This window comes from Hyaena hyaena, unplaced genomic scaffold (genome assembly GCF_003009895.1).
Source record: "Hyaena hyaena isolate Hyena2069 unplaced genomic scaffold, ASM300989v1 scaffold_25, whole genome shotgun sequence".
Classification (NCBI taxonomy): Eukaryota; Metazoa; Chordata; class Mammalia; order Carnivora; family Hyaenidae; genus Hyaena; species Hyaena hyaena.
The window spans coordinates 157,304-173,635 of NW_024080657.1; the positions used below are offsets into that span (position 1 = coordinate 157,304).

Sequence of the window (16,332 nt, forward strand, 5' to 3'; positions counted from 1 at the left end):
CGGAGACACAGAATCTGAAGCAGGCTCCAGTCTGAGCTGTCAGCAGAGAGCCCAACATGGGGCTCGAACCCATGACCCTCAAGATCATGATCTGAGCCGAAGTGGGACACTCAACCGACTGAGCCACACAGGCATCCCCCCTCCCCCATCATCACTTTTGTAATTCTCCCTAGACTGGGCTTCATTTTAGCTAAAACCATGTTCTAGCTTGAGTAGGTTTTCTTTTTTCTTACTGCAACATCGTTTATGAACACTGGAAATAAAGTGAATGGGCCCTCTTTGTTTGAGTTACACTTCCTTAGCCTTCACTCGCAGTCTCATTTTCCTATATACCTGAAACCATCTGTTTATATATTACATTTGTGGATAGAACAGAATTTTTAAATGTTCAATTTATAATATTTTACTTAATGGCTTGTCCTTTCATGCTTAAGGATGTTTATTTTATTCTACATCAAGATCATCAAGATAATTTCTGATATATCTATATATCTCTTTTAAAGACACATGGAGGAGGGGTGACATTGACATGTACGATACACACAATTGTGCAGGGGGTTATACACATTTATAACTAGAAACTGGAACATTACTCATTTCTTTCCTTACCAGAAATGAAAGTAAATGAGACTAAGATAATGGGAATAATTTTGAAACTGCTTCTGTTGCTTAAACTATAAATAAATTGCTGGATTTTAATTATTACAAGTAACAGATTACTTGTGACACATTTTGCAACTGTGGAGTTATATCTTTGGGGAATCTATAGCGGGTAAATTTCAATCCCTAGCAAAGTTATAAATGCATATATTCCTGTGGCTCATAGCTTCTATTTCTGAGAATTTAGACTACAATTCTGTCTGTGCACATGTGCTTTACAATTTGTGAGTAGATAATTGTTTTCAAATTGCAAAAGATTGAGGGCACCTGGGTGGCTCAGTCAGTTAAGTTTCTGACTCAATTTCTGCTCAGGTCATGATCACATGGTTCATGAAATCGAGTCCTGCTTCAGGCTCTGTGCTGAAATCTCTGAGCCTGCTTGGGATTCTCTCTCCCCTTCTCTTTTTGCCCCTCTCCCACTCACATGTGCATGCTCTCTCTCAAAATGAATAAACATTAAAAAGAAATAAATTGCAAAAGATTGAAAATAACCCAATTTTCCTTCAATAAGGGACTAATGAAGCAAATTATAGTACATCCACACAAGGAATACTATGCAGCAATAAACTGAAACAAGATTATGAGGAAATTATTTTTACACTGTTGTACAAATGGATTCTAGGGTGTTTAACCTTGTTTAGCGAAAAAATGTAAGGTGGAGGACAACATATATAAATGCTTCCTTTTGAGGGCACCTGTCTTGCTCAGTCAGTAGATCATGTGACTCTCAATCTTCAGATTGTGAGTTCAAGCCCCACATTGGGTGTAGAGATTACTTAGAAAAAAAAAATCTTAAAAAAGTGCTTCCTTTTGAATAAAAGGGTTAGAATGTATTTGGACTTATATATATATTTTTGAACTTGTATTTGAATATATACATGTAAAGTGGGGTGCCTGGATGGCTCAGTTGGTTGGGTGTCCGACTTCAGCTCAGGTTATGGATCTCACGGTTTGTGGGTTTGAGCCCCGCATTGGGCTCTGTGCTGACAGCTAGCTCAGAGCTGAAGCCTGTTTCAGATTCTGTGTCTCCCTCTCTCTCTGACCCTCCCCTGCTCACATGGTCTCTCTCTCTCAGAAATAAATAAAACATTAAAAAAAAGGTGAATATATATATATATGTGTATATATATATGTGTGTGTGTGTGTGTATATATATATATATATATAAAGAAATCCTGAAAGGGGATGGCTCAGTCAGTTAAGTGTCCAACAGCCTGCTTGGGACTCTCTCTCCTCTCTCTGCCCTCCTCTGCTTGTGCTCTCTTTCTCTCTCTCAAAATAATTAAACTAAAAAAAAAAAAACTTGTATGGCGTAAAAAAATCCTTAAAGGCTTCCTAAGAAAGTGAGAATAGTGGTTAACCAGTGGAAACAGGACCAATGAGGGATAAGAATTTGAGAGAGACTTTGTATTGTATACCTTTTATACAGTTTCTGACATTTGAACCATATGACGTAGCATTACCTATTTAAAAGTAAATTATAAAAGTTTTGGGGAGTGGAACACAACCAGATTTAGACTCTTCATTTAATCAACTTCTTTAACCTCCGTTCCATTCCTTTAGTCCCTAGGGCTAAACTCCTCCTTCTTTCTCTTTATCTCAGCATTGTCGAGTTTCAACCCACAAGAAATATGTATTAGATATGCTTAAATTACAGGGAACAGTGCTAGGTATTAGGGCTTCCAAGGTACAGAGTTGAAAAGGACATAGTCCTTTGAAGCGGTCCAGGTGGATTTTATCATTCTTTTTAGTAGCTAGCACAAGAATAAAAAATGTTTGCTCCTTTTCCTCTTCTCCCCCCTTCTTATAATCTTGCAAAATGCTGGAAATTCCTACTTAATTCTCCTCCCCCTCACTTGGAGAGCATTAAGGCTTGGGGAGCTCAAGAACTTTCCATCAGGTCCCGACTGGAAGACCTCAGGCCAGGGCCAAGACTCAACTTGCTTCCCTTGGGCCCCTGGCGCCTTGTGAAGGTTCTTGGACCTCTCAGATGCTGCTGCGACTGTGGTTTCCGGCTTCCTGAGTTCTCACACTCAGCCCGGGTGCTGCAGATATCATGCCCGAGTTCCTGCTCTGGAGACTGAACTACTCAAGCTTGATGATACTCTGAGTATATGGGGGTGGGGGGTGTCTGTTGAATATGAGTCACAGCTGAGGGGCTTGTTTTTCTATTTTAGTTTTCCTCTTTACCCTAGACAGACTCATTGTAAATACCTTGGGGTTGCATAAGGACAGAGTGTAAAGGTTTGCTTGCTAGAAGCTGAGAAAGATTAGTTTCTAATTGAATATTCTATCTCATGTTAGGCCTTTAGTTCTGCTTCTCTTTAGCCAGGGGCATTTTGAATACTCCAGATATGACGAATCTAGGAAGGAAGCAATCAGAAAATCAATTATATAGAACTTTGCAGTTTATAATACATTTTCCCATATGCTGTTTAACTTAAATGTGACAATTTAAGAAGAAAAGTAATGAAGAGACGTGATGCTTAGGGAGTGAAAGGACTTCCTGTGTAGCTACTGAATGCTTCTTGTGCTGTTGTATACAGTGTGTATATGGATGATTTCGTGGTAGAGTTGTCATTTTACAGGCTGGGGCCAGAGGTTTTTTTTTTTTAATATTTATTTATTTCTGAGAGAGAAAGAGAGAGAGAGAGAGAGAGAGAGAGAGACAGCGTGAGCAGGGGAGAGTCAGAGAGAGAGGGAGACACAGACCCGAAGCAGGCTCCAGGATCCGAGCTAGCTGTCAGCACAGAGCCCAACGCAGGGCTTGAACCCACAAACCGTGAGATCATGACCTGAGCTGAAGTCGGACACTTAGCCTACTGAGCCACCCAGGCACTCTGGGCCAGAGTTCTAAGTTGGTTGTATACTTAGCAGGAGAGATTCTACTCTGTGTAATTGAGGCTGCTTTACATTCATCCTTTCACTCATTCACTAATTGCAACTGTTAGTTGAATGCCTATATTGTACAAAGAAAGGCTCTACCTAAGAAATAATTGGGAGGCTGAGACCGACTACTAGTGAGATGCTGAAGAGGCTCTTAAGGCCCAAAGATGGATGCTGCTAAGGAGTGGTAAGATCAGGTTTTCAATCAGAATTTGGCAAACTGGAGTTCTGTGACTAGCAGCCAGTGAACATCCAGTTTAGAAGAAGCTGGCAAACCAGGTTTTGCAGGAATCAGAAAAAGTTTAACTCCCAAGGTACTTTATTCGTACCTGTATCAAGTTATTTTTGCCTGGCCAGCATCAGCTCTCCCCTCCCTTCCCAATTTGTGGGAATGTCCTTAGGGGCAGATTGCTCCTCTCCTCTTTCTCTGGCAGCCTGGACTAATCCATGTGACCTGAGATTGGCCAATCAACAGTGGCTCCTGGCCAAGTTCTTTTTCTTTTTTTTTCCTCTTAAGTGAGTGGCTCAAAGACAAAAGGATGTTAGGATTGAATCCCAGCTGTAGTGTGTGCTGCTGCTGGCAGAAGCAGCTGCTTCTTGGTGAAGCTGCTTTTCTGCAGGCTGATTTTCCAAGCCTACCCTCCTCCATGCTCTAGGCCCTCAATATCCTTTTTTTTTTTTTTAAAGATTTAAGTTTATTTATTTATTTTGAGAGAGAGAGAGTGAGAGCACATGTGTGAGCAGGGGAGGGGTGGAGAGAGAGAATCCCAACCAGCCTCCCGTGCTGTCAGTGTAGAGCCTGAGGTGGGGCTTGATCTCACAACTGTGAGGTCATGACCTGAGCCAAAATCAAGAGTCAGCTGCTTAACTTACTGAGCCACCCAGGTGGCCTATCCTCAATATTCCTGTAATATATTTCTCTTCTGCTTGTGTTGGCAATAGTGTCAGTGATTGTACTTGCAACAATCAAAAAGAATTTTAACTTGCAGGGGTGCCTGGGTGGTTTAGTGAGTTAAGCATCAACTTTGGCATCACGAAATTGTGATGATTTCTTTCTGTGTAAACTTTAAAAAAAAAGTTTATGTATTTATTTCAAGAGAGTCAGAGAGAGTGAACAGGGGAGGGACAGAGAGAGACAGAGAGAGGGAATCCCAAGAAGGCTCCTCACCCTCAGCACAGAGCCTGATGTGGGACTCAAATCTATGAACCACGAGATCATGACTTGAGCTGGAACCAAGTGTCAGACTTGCAACTGACTGAGCCACCCAGGTGCCCCCAATCTGTGATGATTTCTTTACCAGACTTTGAGATCCTTGAGAGTAGGGCCTAAATCTCATTCTGCCAGATGTTTTTGTGCCCAACTCACACTTATTATTGAATAATAGTGAAGAAACATATTGTATCCACATGGGACTATCGAGTCAGGGATTCATTAATATGGTTGTGGGACAACAAATTCTCTATATGCTACAACAGCCACTAACATTTGAACGATTTCATGTTTATAAACATAAACCAAGAAGATCCTGGGAAGGGTCTTTCTTACTATATTGGAGCACTTAGCTGAGTTTATGCAGGTGGTTCTAGTCCTCAAATTCCTAATCTTGCTATTGTTATAATTTTTGTATATGTGCTGCCAAAGTGAACACAACTGAAGCTTTTGTCCCTGGTTTCTCAGAACCTCTTCCTAAGCATGGCTCTCTGCCCCAAAGTAATGCCCTCGTCAAGCCTGATTTGAAAAACATCACTCCTAGGGACTTGAGACATAAAGTGAAGAGCCTAAGTAACATCATTTTGAGATTAAGGCCTCCATTAAGAGCAACTTCAGGCTGCACGTAGCCCCATTTCCTCAGATTGCTCAAGGCTAAAGCCATCCTCGGACCGCCCTCAGATCAGCTAATCAAAAAAACATTCCTGTGGTCTGAGTCAAGGCTGGGAACTGTAGACAGTTATTCTGTACAAGCTAGCCAGTTTCTCACCGCTTGCCTGAACCCCACGTGGGCCCTTTGAACTCACCTCATAATTGGTCATTTTCAAAGGATTCTCAAAAGTCATAATTGGGTCCCACCAAAAGTAATGAACACCTCACAGATACTGAATGGTCAAAGCTGTTATCATGGGTGCTGTACAATTGCAATTGGTGCTTATGTGATGATGCTATACGTACAATGTGTGCACTGTAACACTCCCGTCCCTAACTCCATAAAAACCCTGTTCACTATTGTTCGGGGCTTCACCTTGCTGCCACTACACTGGTAGGTGGGTGAGCCCCTGCTCGAGCTTGTAATAAAGACCCTTTTGTACTTGCGTCGGTGTCAGCTCCTTGGTGGTCTCTGGGGACTCGCGAATCGGGCACAACAAGAGAAGTATCTGCTAGTTTTTTTTTCAGTGTCATTTTTCCCCTTTCATTTCTTCCACAGATACACACTGAATATCTGTTATTTGTCAGGTTTGATAATTCAGTTGATATAAGATAGTCCCTAATTCTAATATAGGAAATAGACAAATACAATCAAGAGAACAAATGAAATGATTAAAACTGTGTTAAGTGCTCTGTTGAAAATGAATGGTGATAAGGCAGAGAGTAATTGTCATGAGGCAGGCATTTGATGGAGGGAAGCACTTCCAGATAACATAGCTGGAGAGAGTCTCACTGAGGAGATGATAAACCGAGACCTGCATGATGATAGAGTCAGCTTTGCAAAAAGCAATAGCTTAATCAATGACCCAAGATCTGAGAAGAAACTTAGAGAGCCATAGAAACTGACAGTCAGTGTGGCCAGAGGACGAGCAACGGTGAAGAATGCAGATGAATGGATAGACTGTTTTTATTTTAAAATTTTAATGTTTTATTAATTTTTGAGAGAGAGAGAGAGAGAGAGAGAGAGAGAGAGAGAGAGAGGGACTGTGAGTGGGGGAGGGGCAGAGAGAGAGGGAGACACAGACTCTGAAGCAGGTTCTGGGTGGCTCAGTCAGTTAAGCATCGACTTTGGTTCAGGTCGACGAACTGTGAGATCATGACCTGAACCAAAGTCAGATGTTTAACCGACCGAGCCACCCAGGTGCCCCTAGATTGGTTGTTTAAAGCAGGACAGTGATATAGTTGGATTTACATTTTACAAAGTGCAGTCTGGCTGCTTGATCTTTCCAATGTAAAATAAAGTCTTCATTGCCCTCATAAATAACAACTGTTTAGCACCTCTCCTTGGGACTTCCCAAATCCATTGGGAAAACATTTCATACTCTTTTGGCGTGGCTGCAACTCTGATCTTGCTCCCCAGAGGCAAACTACAGGTCTTTTCCACCCCAGCCATTGAAATCCTTTACTAGGAGTTAATGAGGCAAAGTGGAGGAGGTATTAGTGCAAAGACCCTGAGGCAGCAAGCAACCTGGCTCGAGCAGAGAATGTTGGGAAAGCAGGATGTGAGAAAATGTGAGACAGGTAGGTTAGGTTCAGACAGGTAGGTTAGTTTTGACTTTGAAGGGCCTGGTTGATAGGCTACCGTGAAGATTAAGATTTCAATCCGAAGAACAGTGGGCAATGGGCTTTGAGCCGCTAGTGGCTGTGATTACACTTGAGTTTTTTTTTTTTAAATTTTTTTTTATTTATTTCTAGGAGAGAGAGAGAGAGAGAGAGACAGCGTGAGCAGGGGAGGGTCAGAGAGGGAGTCACAGACTGAAACAGGCTCCAGGCTCTGAGCTGGCAGTCAGCACAGAGCCAGACGCGGGGCTCGAACCCACGAACCGCGAGATCATGACCTAAGCGAAAGTCGGACGGTTAACCGACTAAGCCACCCAGGCGCCCCTACACTTGAGTTTTGAAAAGCTTCCACCTCTGTGTGTGAAGAATAGATTGTAAGGAGAGAGGGTAATGGGATGGAGAGGACCACTATCATCTAAGAGAGAGGTGGCTTAGACTGGAGTGTTGGCAATGGGATGGAGTAAAGTGAGAAGCTTCGAGATGCATTTAGGAGGCAAAATTAACAGGTGATGGATAGTGTCCAGTCCCAGGCTTCGTGTAACCTCAGTGGTTTTGGTTGAGTGCGGACTTCGTGCTGCGGACCAGGGCGCCGGCCTGGTTCCCGCGCGTCAGGGCAGTGGGCGTGGCCCGCCGGAGCCGTCGCCACGGGGATCGAGTGGGGCGGGGCCGAGGGCGGGGCAGCTGGGGCGCTGCGTCACTCGGTGGTGGCGATGGTGCGTGTGTGTGGGGGGCGGGGGATACGCTGGGCGCGTCCCGGGGGTCACGTGGTGCGCAGCACGCAGAGTCCTTCTGTCGGTTGGTTCTGGAGCGGCGCAGCCGGAGCGGGGCTGTGAGGTGAGCTCGCGGCGAGGCGCGGCGAGGAGAAGCCGGCTGGCTGAGGCCGGGTTGGGCCGGGCCCGAGCCGTGCGCGCGCTGTGCTAGCGGGAGCGGTGACGACCGCCACCGCTGCTTGGGTCCCCTGCCCGGCCTCGCTCCCGTCCCGGCCCCGCTCGCCCAGCCCGGAGGGAGGCCCCGGGACCGCTGCTGAGAGCGTGGCGGGCGTGCGAGCGGCGCCCAATCCCCAGGGCTGCCCTAGGGAATGACGGCGGCCGGGGCCAATCAGCGCCGCTCGAGGGGGCTGGGCCGCGGGGTGCGGGCTTGGGGCGCGGAGCGGGCCGTGTTGGGGGTGGGGGGTAAGGGCTAGGGCTAGAGCCTAGCTGTGTGGCCCCCGAGAGCTCTACCACCATCCCTTGCTGTTGCCTTGTGCTTTGGGAACGCGTTTTCTTTTATTGACTCTTTCATCCTATTCTGAGGCGCACACCCCTTTCTCAAGCCTCTGTGACTATGGGAGTGTCCCCTCTGTAGTTTAGAAAATGTGGTGCACCCCCTTTCTTAAACTCCAGCCCTGGGGTTTATCTTAATTTCCAAAGCTCCTCAAACTGAGGATATACCACATTTCCCAAGCACCGCCTCCTAAACTGGGAGGTCACTCCCTTTTCCGAGCCACAGTTCTGAATATGCACTCCCTTTCAAATTTTGGGGGTTGCCCCATTATTGAGTCTGAAATCTGGGGTCCGGTAACCAACGTTTTGGGAGTTATAGTCCCATAAATCCAAGGAATAATCCCCTTCTCCAGGCCCCACATGCTTTCCAAGATTTCTTAAATTCGGGGGTCACTTCTTTTCCCCAGCCCTTCAAAAGTGGGGGTGCATCTCATTTCCAGAGTCTACTGAAAAGGTGCGATCCAAATCCTGAAATGTAAAGGTAGATATTTGCAGTTGCACAAATAAAGGAATTCATTGCTTTTTCTAGTTACTGTATTCTTGGGGTTGCACCCATTTTCATGAGTTCCTCAAATTAAACTACCTTATTTCCTGGGAGAGATTGGTTTTCATTCTGAGTGTATTTATTTCCGGTGCCTTCAAGATGTACAGAATCCACCCCTTTTGGTTACACAGCTCTCAGGGTGCAGCCACCTTCCTGATGCTTCTTAAATCTCGGAGGGGACACATTTTTTTTCTAAGTCCTCTCATTCCCTGGCCATGATCCTTGGTTCTTTAGCATGCCTCCTATCCTTTTAAGCTTTCCTGCTATCCAAGACATTTTCATTCCTCAGTTTCCTTTCCTCTTTGGAACCCCATTTCCCTTTTAGGTGGTCTCCCTGTTTGGTCAGGGCACCCATTTCCTCTTCCTTCCTTTGGTGAATGAGTATCTTTCTTAAGCACAGCACTTTCTCTGCTTCTGTGGCCTTTTTTCTGAGCACACTTCCTATAGTCACACCTCCTGAATTCCCCTCCCCCAAGGGGAAGATTTCCCTCTCCCAAAGGGTGCCTGCATATGTGTCTACTTTATCTTTTATCTTTCTGCTTTCTACTAACAGAAACTCTTCTATCTTGGCTTGCCCTATCCCATTTTCTGCATTTTTCTGGTTTTAACTCCCTTTGGATATTGCTCTGCTTACTGGTGTTGTTGGAGATTTTCCCTTTTATACTCCTTGTGCTGGAGGTGGCCTCAGGTCCAGGACTGCCTTACAGTCCAGCACGGATTTAAACTGGAAAGGAATCCCTTTGCATTTCTTTGGTTGTTCACAGGACTATTAATTATCCGGGTGGTTTGCTTCCTATAAGATTCTGGTTAGATGGGGGCGCCTGGGTGGCTCATTCGGTTAAGCGTCTGACTCGGCTCAGGTCATGCATGATCTCACTGTAGGGGTTCGGGCCCCTTGTCGGCCTCTGTGCTGATGGCTACCTCAGAGCCTGTCTTCGGATTCTGTGTCTCCCTCTCTCTCTGGCCCTCCCCTGCTCATGCTCTATCTCTCCCTCAAAAATAAACAAAACATTAAAAAAAATTAAAAATAAGATTCTGGTTAGATGGGTACTGTGTTCTCCTTTGCTTCCCCCCCCCCCCATATTGGGGTAAAAATATGAAGAGAGTCTTCTAGTCTTGCTTCCAGCTCATAAGCTTCCTCCCTACTTTGGCTTTCTTTCTTCCTTTTATCAAGAAAAGAGGTCATTTAAAGGGATCTCTTCATTGCTCTTTTTGTTCTTGTCTCTGAGGTGCAGGTGGGGGATGGATACTTATCTCTCCTCATCATTTTCTCATATGTCTGCCAAGCCTTGTCCCCAATCCCCACCTTAAAATCTCCAAATATCTGGGACCTCTTGTCTTTTAAAAGCCTCTCAGTAGGTTCTTTCTTTTGTATTATCCTCTGCCTTTCCAGATCTTATTCAGGGCTTCTCTGCCTGAACCCCTAACTGGATTAATTTCTCCACAGCTGGAATCCCAAGTGCTTATGGGATAATGATACATCTGACCTTTCTCCCTTTGGGAAGTACTTGAGTGTGCAGCTGTATGAGGCCTCAGTGGGGGAGAGAGTTTGGGCCTGAGAAGCTACACTGTCAGGTTGAGGCAGGAAGGTACTGCATTTTCAGGACCATGTCCTTCTGAATCTCATTTGGAGATTGGATGTTTGCCAAGCACCTGCTTCTTGGGGATGTTGGGGGATTTAATGATACTCCCAGGGACCTGTAGGAATTAATGGGGCTTGTGGAAAAGTGCTCTGAACTCAGTGTGGGAACTTGAATAAAATTAACCATATTGCATTTTCAGAACAACTAAGCTGTTTCATTTTTTTAAAAATTTTTTAAATGTTTTATTTAATATTGAGAGAGAGAGACAGCATGAGCAGGGTTGGGACAGAAAGAGAGAGAGAGAAGGAGACACAGAATCCAAAGACAGGCTCCAGGCTCTGAGCTACAACTGTTTTATATTTCATATTCATGAAAGCCCTAGAGCTAAGGTATTCTATTTCAGGAAGTGAGATATATGCCACATTTAGATCATATGGTCGTTAGTTAAGTACCAAATTGATTAAAAAACATTGGAAGTCTGTCTGAGCAGTACCTAATAAAATACGATTACAGAAAGTGAGCACGTATTTTGTCTCTTTAATATGCCTGTTTGGTACTTTGTTTGGTACCGCTATATACAGTGCATCTTTAAAGTATTCTACATTGGTGCTTCTCAAACTTGCATGTGGTATAAATCACCTATGGAAGGAGGGTCTTTGCTAACATGCTCCTTTTTATCTAGTAGGTTTAGGGTGGGACCTCAGTATCTGCATTTCTAATTCGAGGTAATGCTAATGTTACTGAACTATACTTTGAGTAGTGGGTTTCTATACACAAAGCCCACCCATATCTCTGGAAACAAAAAGATAGTGGCTAGCCTTTTGCTGGGGTATTATTTTCTACTTTATCCAGAGATATCCCCTCAAGTTTCTACAAGGCCATGCTCCCCTTCTGAGGATTATGAGTTATACTTAATTATAGTTATTCTAGCATTTAGCTTTTAAAGCCATGGCTAAAATTTCTTGGTCAGTTTGAATTTCTATGTATTTTGCCAAATTTAAATGCTTAAATATTTCTTGCTTAATTGTGAACATAATTTTTTTAAGTTTATTTATTTTGAGAGAGAGAATGAGCAGGAGAGGGGCAGAGAGAGAGGGAGACAGAATCCCAAGTAGGCTCTGCACTGCTTGTGGGGCTCCATCTCACGAATTGTGAGATCATGACTTGAGCTAAAATCAAGAGTTGGATGCTTAACCGACTGAGCCACCCAGGCACCCCTAATTTTTTTTTTAAGTAAACTTTGTGCCCAACATGAGGCTCAGACTCAAAACCCTGAGATCAAGAGGTGAGTGCTCTGTTGACTGAGCCAGCCAGGTGTTCCACGTGTGAACATCATTCTTTTTTAAAAAAAAATTTTTTTTAATGTTTTACTTCTGAGAGAGAGAGAGAGAGACAGTGTGAGCAGGGGAGGGTCATAGAGAAAGGGAGACACAGAATCTGAAACAGGCTCCAGGCTCTGAGCTACGTGTCAGCACAGAGCCTGACATGAGTCTGGAACCCACGAACTGTGAGATCATGACCTGAGCAGAAGTCGGAGGCTTAACCGACTGAGCCACCCAGGTACCCCTCAACATCATTCTTGACATAGAGTCTTCGAGTGAATACTTCAGAGCTGATATAGTAGTTAGCCATCTTGTCTCTCTAGTTCCTCATTTGTCATCCTACTGTGGGTTGGAAGTCTGAGATACCCCAAGTCAGCAGGTATCTGAATTTCCAAGGAGTTTGAATTTCCAAGGAGTCCTTGGTTTTCTAGGTCTGGAAATGGGCGTGGGAAAGGCAGGTGTCTGGACTTTGGATAGAAGCTCCTGGCTTATCTCTGTGAGAGCTTCACAAAGGGGAATGCTGGTGGGAAGGTGACATTCTTTCATGGGGATTCTATGTTTGGGATGCTGTCTCCGTTTTTGTACCAACATCTCTATTTCTAAGTTTCAGTGTGTTTTCCCTCCCTAAATGTCTTATGTCAACTGTACCTATTTCCCTGGCTGTCATCTGTCATGGCCTTATCCAGAATGATCCTGTTCTGGGCCCTAATCAGGACAAACCTGAATGACTAGACTATTTTGTGTCCTGTGCCTCCCCCTCCCCCTCATCCCTCACATGAATGTCAGATCCTCTTCACTAACGGATTTGATCTGGATTTGGCTCTAGTCCCAGCTCTTCCACTCACTGTGAGACCTCAGGCAAGTCACTTAATGCTACTGGGCCTCATTCTCCCCATTTGTAAAATGAGGGGCTGATTATCTCCAAGGCTTACCCTGCTCTGAGTCTTTGTTAGTACCTTGCTTAGAAACCCAGTGTCTGTGGGAGCTTGTTGTTAGCAGATCTGATTTCCTTCACGTGCTCTGTTGGGCAGGCTGCCAATCATTCCCTCCTCCTAGTCACTCTTGCCTCTGCCTCTTTTCTAGCCTAGGCAGCCAGCTTGTCCTCACACCCAACTTCAGCATACTTCGGCCTCTATGTCCTCTGCCAGTTCCATGCTTTGCCTCATTCAAAATTGCAAAACCAAAACCAAAACCAAAAGAACCAGAATTTCCTAACGTTCTCAGTGTTCTTTAGTGTTCCTTCAGTGTTAGGTACATCCCTGAATCACTAAGAGGGAGTCTTGTAGTTTACATACAACCAAGTTTGTAAGTTTTCTTATCTGATATATATTTAAAAAGTGTTTTCTTAAAAAAAAAAAAGTGTTTTCTTCTCCTTCCCACCCCAACTTTCTTTTTTTGCTTTGAATTAGCAGGGTAGGCAGAATGAAATTTAAAAATGAAGCAGGTAGTTTGCTTTTGGCTGGAGTTTGAGGAAAGTGTGATGTAATGCTTTTAGTCTTCTTCCCCGAAAGGTCTTGCATATCAGTTGGAATCAGCTACCTGGTACTTCTTCCAGGGCATTAAAAGTGCTCAGACTCCCTAAGTGTAATTTGAAAGTGTATTCTGAGTGCAAACACTATTTAAAAATGACTTCCAAGTGCTTTTCTTCCTAACGACACAGCCATAAAACCTCAGACAAAGAGATTGCTAAAGGGGATAAGTAGATTTCAAGTAACTTCATCAGTGAGTAAAACTAACCGTTCTTTGAGAACACCTGATTATCCTCAAAGGCAATTGCTGACACTGCCTGAAAATCAGGGCTCAAGGTTGTCTATAACTCTCCAGCCTCCCTTCCTTTCTAGGAGCTACTGGGGGGGACGTTTACAGTTTTCAAGATAAACATTCTTTAAACCAAAATGTGTGCTTAGTTAGAGCCTCCTTGGTTGGAATGTAAGCTCAGAGAAAGGGAGGATGTTCCTGTTTTATTCAGCTATCTCAGCAACTGCCCCTTATAGGTTGTTGACTGACCTGAACTTAGGGTAACCTCCCAAAAATTGAAACCCTGATTTATAATGCTGTGACAACTTTTCTAGGTCTTAGGCTAGATATCCAGATGTTCTTTGCTTTCTTTGACCAAATAATGGAAGTAACAAGCTTGCAGAAATCCCATAAAATTTTAGGAGCCTATTGTGAGTCACCAAGCATAAATAGGGCAGTTTGTATGAAAGGGAGGTGGTGCCTGGATCCATGCACTTTGGGGAAGGATTTAAAATGATGGTTTGTGGGTGCCTGGCTAGCTCAGTTTGTAGAGCATGCTCTTAATCTCAGGGTCGTGAGTTCTAGCCCCACACTAGGCATAGAGCTTACATTAAAAAAAACCAACAAAAAAACGGTGCCTCGGTAGCTCAGTCAGTTTTGGCTCTAGTCATGATCTTGAGGTTTATTGTTTTGAGCCCTAAGTCAGGCCCTGCGCTGGCAGTGTGGAGCCTGCTTGGGGGTCGGTCTCTCCTCTCTCTCTCTTTCTGCCCCTTCCTGGCTCACACTATGTCTCAAAATAAATAAACTTAAAAAAAAAAAAAGATGGTTTGATTTCATGATTTGACGAGAGATTATCCCATGTCAGGAATGTAATCCTAGGATTTTAAAGGCTGACTCTCAGGCATCTAAGATGACTATTTCAAGCTCTCTTTGTCTTAGTAGAGACCAGATTTTTTTTTTTAAATGTTTTATTTATTTCTAGGAGAGAGAGAGAGACAGCGTGAGCAGGGGAGGGTCGGAGAGAGAGGGAGTCACAGACTGAAACAGACTCCAGGCTCTGAGCTGGCAGTCAGCACAGAGCCCGACGCGGGGCCCGAACCCACGAACTGCGAGATCATGACCTAAGTGAAAGTTGGACGCTTAACCGACTAAGCCACCCAGGCGCCTCGAGACCAGATTTTTAAAACAAATTTTTATGTGTATTTTTGAGAGAGAGCGAGCAAGCGCAAGCGGGGAAGGGCAGAGAGAGAGAGAGAGAGAGAGAGAGAGACAGAATCCGAAGCAGGCTTCACGCTCTGAGCTGCCAGCCCACAGCCTGACGCAGGGCTTGAACTCATGAACTGCGAGATCATGACTTGAGCCGAAGTCGGACACTTAACTGACTGAGCCATCCAGGTGCCCCAAGATTTGATTTAAAAAAAATTTTTTTTCATGTTTTTACTTATTTCTGAGAGAGAGAGAGAGAGAGAGACAGGGTGAGCAGGGGAGGGTCAGAGAGAGGGAGACACAGAATCTGAAGCAGGCTACAGGCTCTGAGCTAGCTGTCAGCACAGAGCCCGACACGGGGCTCAAACCCACGAACCATGAGATCATGACCTGAGCTGAAGTCAGAAGCTCAACCGACTGAGCCACCCAGGCGCCCCCCAAGACTTGATTTTTAAGAGGTCTCTTTCCCACGTGGAAAAGGTGCATGGCAAAGTGGATTGACATACCTTTGTTGCTTCTACAGGTGCACAGGTGTTGGGATTTCTAGATTGTGGAAACCTGGCCTAGAAATGTGGATATTTTACAATAATAATAAACATAGCCAGCATTTTATTTGAGCACTGTTGGAGCTTATTGAATCTTTACAATTTATTATCCTCATCTAGTAGACGTGGAAACTGAGATTAAATAACTTGTCTGAGGTCATTTGGCTAATGGAGTCCAAGTTTCTTTGCCTGCAATTCCAGTACTCTTTTTTATTTTTATTATTTTTAATATGGAACACTTCACAAACACCAGGATTTGCAGGCAAAATGCCCAAAATTTGAGTGTCATCCTTGCGCAGGGGCCATGCCAATCTCTGTATTGTTCCAGTTTTCGTGTGTGTGCTGCCAAAGTGAGCATGATCCCATTGCTCTTACACACTTACTTAAATGCCTTACTTTTCCCCCCAGAGGTTTGCTTAAACTTTAATTATAATATCAAACAGGTGGCAGTCTGGAACTCAGAACTGAGGTACTATAGAGGTGGCCTTGGCATTTCATCCCAGATTTTGTTCCTGACTGTGCAAACATCCCTCAGTTGTAGAAGCCAAACTCTTCTAGCTCAGCCTGCCTTTTCCCTTTTCTTGAGGCCCCTGAGAGTGGCTGATTTGTGCTGTTTGACTGTCTCTTGGTCCCATGGAGTGGTGAATGCTGTCCAATGTGCTTTTTTTTTTTTTTTAGTAGGCTCCATGCCCAGTGTGGAGCCCAACATGGGGCTTGAGCTCACCCGACTGAGCTACCCTGGCTCCCTTAATTGTGCTTTGATGAGTAGGAAATTGGTTATGTTGTGATCTATATAAGAATTATACTTCTGTAATTCAGAAAGGCAAGATAGTTAAAGAGGGCACCTATCATATCCAGGCTATATGGGATGTGGTGGCAAGGACCAGGATTTGGAGGCAAAATGCCCAAGTTTGAGTTCCATCACCTGCCATTATCTTGGGACCACACATAACTTGGGCATGTTGCTTAAACCTCCTGGGCCTCTCACCATGGCATGGGCAGTGGAGGCTGACTTCCAGCATAAGTAGTTACTTAACCTCTCTGGACCTCTGTTTCCTCCCTCAAGTATCATTGTAACTGCCTCACATTGATCATTGGTGGTATCA

General features: G+C 44.4%; 1 protein-coding gene and 1 non-coding gene across 2 annotated transcripts in view; one reads left to right on the forward strand and one right to left on the reverse strand.

The window, feature by feature from the left end:
* The first annotated feature begins 7,805 nt into the window (after nt 1-7,805).
* Nucleotides 7,806-16,332, forward strand: part of PHF20 (PHD finger protein 20) — a 142,705-nt gene continuing 134,178 nt past the window's right edge. Inside the window, exon 1 of the mRNA XM_039227141.1 lies at nt 7,806-7,861. The gene's annotated coding sequence lies outside the window, so the exon portion shown is untranslated. The remainder of the gene's footprint in view (nt 7,862-16,332) is intronic.
* Nucleotides 15,481-15,584, reverse strand: LOC120228647. The gene has a single exon (XR_005527542.1). It is a non-coding gene; the product is annotated as a U6 spliceosomal RNA (small nuclear RNA).